A 12613-nucleotide genomic window follows, 5' to 3' on the forward strand; every position below is an offset into this window, starting at 1 on the left:
CTAACATATTCTCAAATTCGAAAACTCAGTTTATTATTTCAACTCAAGACGCAGATGCCCAATATACAGTACCCAAGATACAAAGAATATAAACAAGAAGGTGTCTAATCGTGGATACGCCCCAACATACTCCATCAATCAGATATCTTTATAATACATGGGCCTACTCTTCTTGGCCTACCGGTACTTTCGTAATGTCAAGCATGTCAGTGGTATTGGCGGGCTAGCGGTCATGTTGTCTGTTATTCATCTTGTATTGTGAACATATCGTAATTTAATTATCAAATATATCTTCATTTCGTTCATCCATCTTCAAGTTATCAACTTGAGGTTGAATCATTCTTTTTCTGGGCTTGTTGGATATCATACAGCGCCCTGAGTCAATCCCAAGATAAATTACGCATCTGGTACATGTGTATGTTAAATTAGGAAGTTGAACGATTAGAAAAGATTGCAAAAGCACCGTCGTAATAAGAGCGCGTGCTTATTTTCTACGGCGGCTGAGCCCGCAACTCGCGACAAAGTTGGATTTTTTCAACTTTGTCGGCGAGTTGCGTAGCCCGCTCGCCGACGCTTTGTTGCGTAGTCTGGCGACGCGGTGTGCATGGTTTTGTCACAGACAGGCGCGATTCTCTCGTTTTGTCGTGTCGCGAGAGCCAGTGTGCAGCAGCCTTTAGGGCGCAGTATAGAGAAAGCGCGATGGATCCACCAAAGTTCTTGTTGGAGTTTTAATTGTAGATATGTCTTTAAATATATGATGAAAAACAAGACATTTGGTGTTTTAGCTAAAGGATCTTCCTCCGTAAGCTGTCATAGGCGGGCTTAACCCTACCGACAAAAATCCGAAGATTGGTATTTTGGGTAGATATAATGTAACATAAAATCTGGAAAAGTAGTGGATAAAAGGTAAGATGCAATTAAGAGAAGTAGTTGTAGTATAGATATATGAAGTAATAGATATTCAACAAAAAGATATATAGGTTCCATGTGGTACAGGATTAGAGTATGAAAATGCTGTTCGTTGCAAACAGATATATTTGTATGTATAAAAATGAAATAAAACAGGTATAAGATCGTGAAAACATAATATAAGCAGAGGGAATGAATATAGTAAAATGGATATTGACTCGTTCCAAAGCAACTCTACCATAGCACCTTACGTCGTCAGGGGTATAAAGATGTAGGTAGGGCCTTAGCCTCTCCTTTTCTGTCGCAAATAACCGGTAATGCTTACACCCGAAGGAGCAGTTGCGTATTTTTATATAATTTGGGAGTAATATCCATAGTGCTGTATTACGAAAAGGATATAAAATGATAAGATAGATAGAAGTAAAGTGCATATTTACATCATGCATATAAGGTGAGTATAACAGAAATTAATGTAAATAAAATATAATAACATAAAGTCATTTAATGATCAATTATTTGGGTAATGGGTAATAATAACGAACCTTGGATTTGTTGATATGATGGTTGGGATGGCGATAATGGTTGAGCGTAGCTGTAATTCGAAGCTGAAGGCGATGACAAGTAGAAGTAAAGTATAGTGATTTTTTGAATTTGTAAATCTTATGTTTACCGTAGTTGTTGACGACCGAATAATATGGTTGTGACGTCATAGTGCATTGTTTTATGTGTTCCAGAATATGGCTCATAGTAATTAGCGTATGTTATGCTTGGTTGGTTGAGTTTGTGGCACATGGAAGCGGTCTGATGGGAAATTCCTTTCTTTGATCGAGTTCTACAGCGGTGTATCTTTATCAATGGTGATATGTAAGTTAATTTGTTTTTATATATCCAAAATATAGATGTAATATAGGGTTTTGTATTAGGGCTATGGTTTGTGGTTGATATAATGAGATAGTGGGTTAGAGTAATGTTAAGGATATTATACTGTGTGGTAGGTTAGGGCAGTGAAATGAAGGTTGGGTATGCTATGCGGGTATGAGTTAGTGTTTGTGTATGGTGTATCAGTGTGAGCTCAATTGTTATTTAAATTACAGGAGATATAAAGAAAGAGTAAAACCAGGGGTGTTGGCAAAGAGATCTGCGGAAGAAGAAGACAGATATCTGTGTATGTGTGTGGGGAAAGTGCAGGAAGAAGATGGTGTGGAATCTTTTCTTGTCCTGTAGTAGAAGGTGAATTGGTTATGTGTATCAAGTGTGAAGTGATTAAGAAAATCAAAAACTTCATACAAACTGTGTTTATAGTGGACTTTCTATCTGTAAACGGTGTATATTCACAAGAAAGAGTCGACTCTGTGTATATAAACATATATTAAACAGAAAGAGTAACAATAATATTGTAAATAGTAATAGCTATAATATCTAAATTAGGGTTGCCATACGTCCGGAATTTCCCGGACATGTCCGGAATTTCACTGTTAAAACTGCGTCCGGGAGGAATTTCTAAAATATGCCTGAATGTCCGGAATTTTGAAGTAAGCTCAAAATTTTTCTTAAATCAACATAAACAATAATATTTTTGGGCAAATTTATGCCACATTAAATTTTTCTTCGCGCCTTGCGCGATTTAGTATTATGTATACTGGTTTTAATATGGGACTACCACCCTCCAAAACTGCGATCAACAATAAATAAAATTAACATTCAGTAACAGAAATGAGTCTAATTGTTATCGCAATTAGAAGATAACGGTATGTTCATAGAGTCGGTTTAGACCAGGGCGGGCAACATACGGCCCGCGACGGGATTTTGTCCGACCCGCGGACAGTTAGTTTCCCGTCTTACATGATAATGTGGCCACGGCCCCAGTCTGCCGAGCTTCCCCACTACTAGATTAAACGTCAGATGTTAGTGACCGTATGCCATAATATACGCGTGTGGGCAGTGTGCTCTGCCTGCGAGAGTGGAGCTTGCACGTAAGTTCGTCGAAGCGAGAAAAGACTTTCATTATCGGCATTTACGATGTACTAAACCCGAATGAATTGATATCTTGGTAAATTTCGGGTACCGGGCTCATCGAACGCCTTGGAATCTTATTTAAGGATTGCACCGCGTGTGTTAATCGATAAGAGAGAAGCAGTCATGGCGGCGCCTGTATGACAATGCTGTTCTCAAATCCACATTGTCTTCGTCATAGTCGGCGAGAAATGTCTTTGAAGTGACATTGCTCTCATTAAAATACATTTATTAAATACGATTTATTCCGTGTATATGTGGATGACTGGGCGAATAATTATCGATTCACCAATCCGGCCCGCCATGTACATAAATTTCCTATATCCGGCCCGCCAACTGGAGAAGTTGCCCGCCCCTGGTTTAGACCGTTTGGACATGACTTAACGATGTACAATTACGCTCCTTGCATTTTCGAAGTCATCATCCTCCACCAGCTCTACCACTAACTCTGATCATGTGGGCGGAGAGAGGATCAAATCATATAGTATTATATGGAAGAACCAATATTATTGACATAATTCATTCAAATCATTTAACGACCAGATTCATATGGAAACCAGATGCATATAGTAAGTCCCAGAAGTTGCATCGATTACGATGGGCTAACGATCACGGGAGGAAGCTGAAAAAATGTGGCTTCGGCCCTGGTTACAACGTACAAAACACAACCACATACTGTTGAACCGGATCGTGACCACCTCTAGTCGATAAACAAAGTATTGCTGGTGTGACGTCATATTGATCCACAATGTGCTCGTACCTCATTTTGAAATCCGCTAGTAGGCGCTAAAGAGCGTCCGGAATTTGGATTACAAAAATATGGCAACCCTAATCTAAATGTAAAGAAAAACAGATGTATAAGGGGTAAGATATAATATAGAATTAATAAGGTAATAAATATAGTCGTCCAAATTCAATTCTTTTTCCAAGGTGTTTTAAATTTCTTTTTTTTGGTAACTTTTTCTTTCCAAATCTTCATTTTACGATGTATCAGTTTGTTATTGGTCACAAATTGCTTTAGTTTTCTCCTAGATTTGAAACCGATGCGGAAAGGAAAAGGGTAGGTGGGATGGGTGATGCGCCGGATATGTTTCCTATGGTTAAAAGTTTTGGAGAAAGGGTAAGTGATGAAGGTCGAATTGGTAAGGGTGGATTTCTTCCGGGTATTTCTATTGGTGATTTTGTGTCCTAATCTAAAAAGTCGGTCGGGGTATCCTAATCTAGTAAGTCGTTTTTTAAATCGGTAAATGGTGTTTTGGAGATAGTGGGGGTTCGAATTGGTTCTTTGATAACGGGTTAGTTCAGTGGCAATAATTCCGGTGTAGGTGTGGGAGGGATGGTTGGAGTCGAAAGGGATATAAGTGTAAAGGGAGGCGGGTTTGAAGAAAGTATTGTAACCGATCAATCCCTTGGTAAAGGTTCTATGGTCTTCCTTAAATATTAATATTTTTACTTGTTTTCTCCTCGATATCACGTATAATCATTTGTAGAATCTGTTTCCGGGCCTCTCGCCGCCGCGAGATATAGTCACACATGGGGGAACTGGGGAAGGAACACAAATTAACCTCTGATGCTTCGGCTACAGGCGAGAATCGAAATAGGTCCGCCTGCGTAGATTACGTAACGGCTGAGAATTTAGATGCCATAAGTACTACCTGGCGGTTGTAAAATGAAGCACTCCTTCAAGTTTCGATGACATATTGTATTGATCATACCGTTTGCGCCATTTATTGATAAAACTCGTGTGTTTCAGTTCGTTTGCCTCTCGTTTCGCCAGACAGCATTGTTGCGTCACACTGCCAATCTCCTCAACAACGAATAATTTGGGGCTGATTGTGGGGGTTCCAGGGCCATGAGTGGAATAAAATTTATATTTTCGTAATCAGTGCAGAGTCAGCTTTCGATTGATACCCGATTCGTCAAATTTATTGCTCGACAAGCCGGTCAAAGATAACCGTCAAATTGCCTGTAGCCAAATAGAAATTGTGACGTGATACAATTTCATTGAACCGTGAGATTTGCTTGTGTCGACACCATATAGGACACTATGGTCTAACTATGGATAAGTTATCTACGACAAGGGCTGGGCACAATCTAAACGAGTACTCGAATGTATCAACTGGCCGACCGTGCGCAAACTTTAATCAAACCGTGCCTGAAGCTGACAGACACTCCATCCGAACATATGAATTGGAATCGCGCAACCGCATCGGAATGACTTTTCCGTTCATTTGATTGCTACGTTTACCGTGCCAGTAAGCGGCAGAAAGTATCGGAAATCGGGTTCCCTCTAAAGAATAGATGTCGTAGCTATAAAATCAATTTGTCGGTTGTCAGCACTGGAGTAAGTAGGCTACTCTTCAGCTGAAAAGTGTGAATTAAACGAGAGATTCACTACATTCACTACATTCAATTCCTTTGGGCCGCGAAGACAGAGATTGGTTCAGGGTAACGCCCAAAAGTTAAATCTTAATATCGAAATTATGTGCCTTGTATTGTATAAACCCAAGCAACAACAATGATTCCATTATTTTTACTTAGAGCTGTGGCGCTCTACCAGCCATGATTTTCAGTCAGATCGGATTTTGAATTTCAATGAAATTGTGGAACTAGGGCACCGGCTGAAGATTAGACAATAGTCGTATTTCGATTACGTTAGCATGAATCATGAATTACATAACATTTACGCGGCTAATCAGAATCAGTAATTAGCGCTCTTGAATACGACTATTACATAGTACCTAGGGGAATATTTATGCTCATGCATGGTATTTTTCTTCGCGCTGCGCGCGATTTGCCATCACATTTATTGGTTTTAATATGGGGACTACCAACCTCGCAAAAACTACCATATAAATATAAACAAAAACACCGTTCATTTACTGGAATAAGCCTAATTGTAATCGCAATTATAGGAGAACGGTATACTCCTAGAGATCGTTCAGACCGTTTAAATGCTTTATTCAAAGACAGTGGTTCCGAACGCGAATATGTTGAACGTAATCGGTCCGTGAGTAAGTCTGGCCAAAGGTGCTGACTTCTTTTAGCAATCAGCTCGTCAAATTTTTATCTGGGCCACGAAACATTTTCAAATTGGAGATGGACTCGTGGAGTCGTGACCATAAAAGGTTGGAAACCACTGGATGGGGGGTGTTTATTATGCTCCGTGGTGAGCACCGGCATAAGGCTGATAATCAATCTTATCGGTGGGACATGAACATGACTTAACGATGTACAACTATGTTCCCTTTATTTTCGAACTCGTCATCCTCCTCCAGCTCCACCGCTAACTCTGATGAGATGGCGCAGAGTACCGGTAGCAGCTATATAATAATATGTCAAACAACTGATATTATTGACAGACTTCATTCAAAAAATTTAACGACCAGAGAAACCAGATTCATGTAGCAAATCTTTGCTACTGTGATGTCATAACTCATTTTAAAATCCACTAGTGGCCGCTAAAGAGCGTCCGGAATTTGGGTCACATAAATATGGTAACCCTAGGTGGGCCAGATACAAGATACAAGGTATCTGGTAGACCGAATTCCGGAATAGATACATTATTCGCAGATTTATCCACCTATACAAGGAATATATCGTATTTAATGTAAATTTAAAGGTTATTGCAAGACCAAAATCAGTATTCAAAGAATTTATCATTGTAAATAAACTTCAATATCTGTTGAAGTCAATGAGACATCTGGGGTCGATCAAAACAATCAGCAAGTTCTCTGAACTCTGGACTTAGAAACCATCAGTCAGATTGGAACGCAGCTTTGCCTTGCTCCTATTCATGGTCGAAAATGTTTGCCTGCAAATGTACGCCTATGTAGACCGGAATAGAACAAGTGGTTTCATGGCCACCTTTCTGAGGTCGACAAACTTAGATTCACTCAGTGACGCAGAAACGCACAGCATAAAGAAAACTAAGAGCTATAGAATAACCAACAGTAACTATAGTTTGACGTAGTAAGTAAGTTGTAGCCGTTCGGTCGTAGTCCTCGCTATCTAACTGAATGCGGCTAAGTTACTTCAGGTTCGACTGGATCCAGAGACACATTGCAGATTCGACGGATATATTACAACAAAGGCAGGCACAATAAACACATCAATACTTCCAATCCAATCCAAGACTTAACACAGCAACAACTCCATACATAGACCAACTCCAATCCAATCCAACTCCTTACCAAACCCAACTACATACAAAAGACTAACTCCAATCACTTCCTCTTTTCCCCATCCCGCATGCTACCTTACGCATGACTGGTCTTGCAACCAGATAGTCCGGAGTCATTATGGCTCCGGAGCCGAGCGGTTACACATCCCCGTTCCCAAGTTGAGTGATCTAGTAGTAAAGATCACTCACAAGCGACAAGAGGGAGCACAAATCAAAAAAAGTATAAAAGTGGCAAGAATATGTACAAAGAAATATGATCATGTAAAACCAGTTACAACGTCCTACAACCGCCAGTAATACAAAATTTCACAATATCCTCCAACAACGTAAAGACAGCCACCCCAATATCTTCAAAAGTTCACTCAACTGTCAACAAAAAAAAATCCACCATCAACGTAAAAAAAAACAATTGCCACAGACAGCTCCCCAGAACATAACAACATGCACGAAACCAAGCCAACATCAGAATTCAAACACGAGGTACCAATACCCATAAACAATAGCAGGTCACTATCAAAGCAAGATCACAGTTCTAACATCTCAATATCAGGGGCGTAGTCCAAGTCCAGTTTCGAATCCCAATGACCCATCATATCACTCAAATATCTCTCGAAGTAAAAGCTTTACGGTGCGACGGCTCCTTTACATTCACATTGACACGTTCAATGACCATCTCACATTCCATCAACAACTCGAAAGTTCGAAGTATATCCGATACGTTCAGTTCTCTGCCAACAAACCCCTTGTTTCCAATTGACGAAGCCACTGTAGCACTTTCACCTCCACAATCCTCATCCAATTGTTCCTCCATCACAACTCTATCTTCATCATGGCCAACATCATTTGTCTCGTCACACAACTTCAATGGTACCATGACTACCATCCCTGATCCAATATCTTCAACAACTGGCGCAGTAATAGTCTCTTCAGAAACCGAATCCATTGTACTCTCATATGCCAACATATCATGAACGATTTCCTCTACATGCGGTTTTTCAAAATCCTCCTCTTCCAAGGTCACATCAACAACAGAGTTTCCAGACGAGCATACCGACACATGTTCCAAGCCACCACGTGCCACATTATCCATTTTCCCAACAGCACGAGTGTCCAATAACTTCACAATTTGCCGTGCTTCCTTCCCAAGCATTCCTTTTGCTAACTTGTTAAAAAACCGTAATAGCACAATTTCTTCTTTCCTCTTCAATAACTGTTCACCGCATCCGTCTCCTACTGCAAACGGCATCTCTATACCGGATCCAGCATCAGGGTGCGTGCTCGCCATTTGTAGCCGTTCGGTCGTAGTCCTCGCTATCTAACTGAATGCGGCTAAGTTACTTCAGGTTCGACTGGATCCAGAGACACATTGCAGATTCGACGGATATATTACAACAAAGGCAGGCACAATAAACACATCAATACTTCCAATCCAATCCAAGACTTAACACAGCAACAACTCCATACATAGACCAACTCCAATCCAATCCAACTCCTTACCAAACCCAACTACATACAAAAGACTAACTCCAATCACTTCCTCTTTTCCCCATCCCGCATGCTACCTTACGCATGACTGGTCTTGCAACCAGATAGTCCGGAGTCATTATGGCTCCGGAGCCGAGCGGTTACAAAGTACTAAGAGATTGAGGCAGACTGTGGCCGCGGGCCGCATTATCATGTACCACCGGAAACGGCGGGCCGCTCGAAATCCCGTCGCCTGCTATATGTTGGGTTGGGTTAGTGCAGACTGCAGACGAACACGGTCACTACAGCAGTACATACCCACCGCATGATCCGTCAGTGTCGTAGGTTTAGAGACGGCATAGGCCTCGGATGTCGTCAAGGATGAGTGAAGGAAAATTATGAAACATTCAATGGTTATCGGTGTCTTCTGTCGAGGTTTATGAATGACTACATTTTGAACATTTTTATTCTCAAATTCACGGAATTTTCATATTTATTATGGCCACCTTTCTGGCGTTGGCAAACTTGGATTCATTCAGTGATGCAGAAACGCACAACATAAAGAAAACAATGAGCTATAGAATAACCTACAGTCACTATAGCTTGACGTACTAAGCAAGTAGTGTGAGATTGCGGCAGACTGTGGCCGCGGGCCGCATTATCATGCAACACCGAATGCGGCGGGCCGCTCAAAATCCCGTCGCCGGCCATATGTTGCCCAACCTGTTTTGTTCAGTTCGTAATTATCATGTGATTCAAGTGATTCTTTGGTGTCTTTAGCCAAAAAACATACCTACATAACCAAGCAGCTGAGTAACATAAGAAAAAGCAGACCACGATATTTGCGTTTGTCAGAAATTTTGATATGCCATACATATTTCTGTTATGGTTGTAGGATCCACGAATGAAAACATTCTAGCGCAGGGAATCTCTCTTTTAGGGTGGGGTGGGGGGCGTTGAAGCATCTGAGGAGAGGCACGAAGCAGTCTGAGATAAATGTTGTTTCTTCACCTCGGAATGAGTTTAATAGGGATGGTGTGAACCTCATGACGTCACGTGACTTCATATTGCTAATTCCAACCCTACATTTCAGGGAATTGATATATTAATGTACACCTAGCCACGACTCGGGCCACAATGCCCCAATGCTGCAGTACATACTGACTTTTTAAACGTCGCCAAGTGTACAAATGGGGAAATCAAATGATTTAATAATTTCATAAAATCAATATTTTCCGTCGCTTTGCCAACCATTTTGACGATGACTTGCAAGGGATTATAAGCTTATGCCTTATCGGTCTAGGCAGGACAATGTATACGGCGTCTGAGAGTTGCTACGTTGATATTGAGCAGAGTGCGAATCGGGTTTCTATACTTGCTACAGATATTACGCCATTAACAAGTTATACCGCAGTAACCAATACCCCAATCACAGGGATTTTGTTATTATGATACAGTAATTATATGAAATCCAGATGGACTCCCAGGCGTCGAGTTACGGGGTGGCGAGGTGGCGCAGCTACCCCATGACACATTTATGGGGGGGGCCACCCCATACAATTAGATCAAACGCCCGCCGTCTGTGATTTTAAATCATCAGCGCTGTCAATCAACGAGTTCGTCATAGCGCGTAAATGCCAACTATTTAGCATTAACAGATACGCGCACGAATAATTGATTACGCTAAATCGTCGGCGACGACGAACTATAACGCCCAATAAGTTGTAATCCGTGATTAGTATTCAGACAATCGTAGCAACCTCGCTTACGACTTACGACGTCGATTTCGACACGCTTGCGCTGAGAAACAACACCTTCTCTCTCGACCAGAGGAGCGAATGCCCGTTCTCTTCTCCTAATTAAATTGTATTTGTGCCAATATTCGTTTAAAAAATACTTCGTTATAATGCACAAACGATTGTCGCGATGTCAGAGTTGGAAGTTCCAAGTTGAAAGCCCATTGTGCTGTACGCAAGTTGAGGAATTACTGATTAGATGCGCGCTTTCTCGTTTGCTATCATCTGTAGGCTACTAATTCTTGTCTGCTTTATACAATCGTATTCCATAGGTGTCACTTGTCAGTGTTTCATTTGTTATTAATACAGCGCATTGTGCAGTTCGCGGCGTTGAATTACATTGTCAAATATTGATGCAACACGAGCTTCTCGATGGCGCAAATTTTGAATTTATCCAATTAGTTTAAACGGGAACCTTCTATGTTCCAGTAAACTTCATTGCTGGCCGGACTCTATCTAGCCTTTAGACCGAACTCGTAATATACACATTTGCATTTGGATAATGATCTTGTTTCATCACATGAACAATATGTTCAGTGTTCACCCACGCGATAAAGCAAATCAGTACTCCACATTAGACGTGCAAATCTTTCTCACACTCATAATATTAACAGCAACTATACTGGGCGATATACTGCAGGTTTCGATGTGATCAGTAGACCAATAATAAATCGCGCATAGCACTCACATCAAAGCAATAATTGGCTTCAGGTGTTTGGTGGGTACGCCCATTTCATTACGACGGAAGAATGTGAACCGAATTTGCAGTCGTTATTGTCGGTGACCAAGCCGTAAAATATGGTCTTTCTCTGTGTGTGTGTGTACGACTGTGAAGCTACAATCTACGATATCATACCCATGCTTCACTTGTTAGGATTCGTGCTTAGCATTTTTCGAGATGCATGACGACTGAATTTGCAATCTCGCTCGTTTTACGCACCGGTATATACTTGTGTTGCGACAATGATCATTGGATGATCATGATCAAGCTTCGAAAATGGATAAACACGTGTTTTTTAGTTTATGTTAACAACTCACGAGTGTGCACTTGTCAGTTAGTTTGCTCACACGTCAATAATAGAGATTTTCGCGGCGCAGGGAAGATGTTGTTTAAATCTTTATAAACTAATTCACATGCCATACAATCCTTACCGCTTCGAACTCGGAAAGTCAATTTGGTAAACTCAATCACCAGATCTCGATAATCACCTGAAGCGATAAACCAAAACCGACGAACGAATAATATATAACTTCAGCTGTGCCTACATGTCGATACACCGTCAATACGAAAAGTTACAACGTGTATGATGTTACAAATTCCGCGTGTTCCACAGTGGCTGAGCTCATTCATACAAAGTATTTGAAGAAATTGTTGCTTGCGCAGTTATGGTGTGAAAACTGGATGTAAATAAAGCTTGATAGATTCTACCTCGTTCTGGGAGTATATTGATTCTATCATCATGTATGCTTGAGGTCACCGACAATAACACGAAACAATTGTAATTGTACAAATGTTTTACAGTCGAGAGTTTACTGTCTGTAATATTTACACAACTTTTATCAAAATACACCAACCAAAACTCTGTCAACAAAAGGAGTTCGTGTATCACCTAAAAATAGTACATTGAACGTTCTCTCATTCGAAATTTCATGCTGGTGACGTCATATTTTGTGATACGATTGTTGATATACAATGTTCTTTCCAATTCTCTACTAGTTGCTGACGATTACCCCTGACGAGTGTCAGCCGGAAATATTCGGGTTCATTTCAATATGAATATACTATTTAATTGTATATTGAAGTTCTGTACCTCCAAGAAGCTCTTTACACAAAAAGGTTGCAGCTCAAGCGATTACCGCATTGCCATGAGAGTTAATTATGATTTCACCGATGTTGTGCAACATAATATATTGAAAATTAATTTTCACGAGATCCAACCTTGCATTGCGAGATCAATAAAATCGATTTTGTAAATCCAATCTGGCGAATAGATGGCGGAAGACTCGTAGATCTACAACGCAACCTGTCATATTTGTCCATCTTGATACATCGTTATTCGAGCAAAGACTACTTTAACCACCTCTGACCGTAACTGCCGCATAACAAATCCCGAATGGGGTGGGGTGGGGGGGGGAGCGTGCTCGAAGGGGCCCAAAATTATTTTGTGAATTTATACAATTATAGTGTATTTTTCAATTGATGCAACTTTTACCATATTTCTGCGTTATGTGCGATTTAATGATGCTA

At 40.7% G+C, this 12613-nt stretch overlaps 1 protein-coding gene and 1 long non-coding RNA gene across 4 annotated transcripts in view; one reads left to right on the plus strand and one right to left on the minus strand.

The window, feature by feature from the left end:
• LOC145436402 (uncharacterized) overlaps nt 1-12613 on the minus strand; it is a 493503-nt gene that overhangs the window by 436290 nt on the left and 44600 nt on the right. The gene's annotated exons all lie outside the window — the stretch shown is intronic.
• On the plus strand, nt 1080-4343 carry LOC145449639 (uncharacterized). Its single transcript, XR_013918313.1, has 3 exons — nt 1080-1773; nt 2004-2139; nt 3955-4343. It is a non-coding gene; the product is annotated as an uncharacterized LOC145449639 (long non-coding RNA).

This window comes from Botryllus schlosseri, chromosome 1 (genome assembly GCF_051294905.1).
Source record: "Botryllus schlosseri isolate E-star chromosome 1, Bs_hap1, whole genome shotgun sequence".
Classification (NCBI taxonomy): domain Eukaryota; kingdom Metazoa; phylum Chordata; class Ascidiacea; order Stolidobranchia; family Styelidae; genus Botryllus; species Botryllus schlosseri.